We start from the raw sequence: 809 nt of genomic DNA, 5'->3' as shown, positions 1-809 counted from the left end.
GGTTGATGTTGTCTATGATGCTTTTTTCCATAGGAAAATTTACATTTGTTTGTGGTTAAATATCTGTGGTTAAAAGACAACATATCTGTCTTTTCTTTCAAGTCATCTGGATTTCCAGTATTGTTTAAGAAAGTTTTCCTCAGGCTGAGGTTATAATTTTTCTTCCAATATTTTTACTGTTTACTGTTTTACCTTTTATTTTTATATCTTCTAATCCTAGCTAAGAAAAATTACTTCATATGAAAAAACCCAAACTAAACAAAACTGACAAATCACCTGAATTTCACCAATAGGGAAATGGTTCAATACATTTTGATTTATCCATACAATAGAATATTATATATTATTATTATTATTTTTTTTTTCTTTTAAAAGATGACCGGTAAGGGGATCTTAATCCTTGGCTTGGTGTTGTCAGCACCACGCTATCCTGAGTGAGCCACGGGCCGGCCCTTATTATATATTATTAAAAAGAATGAGTTAGTTCTATAAACATGGGCCTGAAGGGATGTTCGTAATGTATCATTATGTCAAAAAAGGCAAATCACAGAGTTAAGTATATAAAATAAATACATTTTTATTTTTAAAAATCCTCTCTGTGTTTGTATGTTTTAATAATACATCTAAACACTTTGGAGTGTATAAGTTTTTGAACAGGTAGTTACAATCACAGGGTTCAAAATCTGAAAGGGAAAAGCAATAATTTTTCTATAAATTTACTTTTCTATCTTATTTTTATAAACAGCTTGTCTAGTCTCTCTTTTCCCAGCATCCACCACCAAGAAAAAGTCCTATTGGTATTTTTTTTT

The sequence above is a fragment of the Galeopterus variegatus genome, unplaced genomic scaffold (assembly GCF_000696425.1).
Source record: "Galeopterus variegatus unplaced genomic scaffold, G_variegatus-3.0.2 Scaffold8034, whole genome shotgun sequence".
NCBI classification, from domain to species: domain Eukaryota; kingdom Metazoa; phylum Chordata; class Mammalia; order Dermoptera; family Cynocephalidae; genus Galeopterus; species Galeopterus variegatus.
This window is presented reverse-complemented; position numbering follows the sequence as displayed.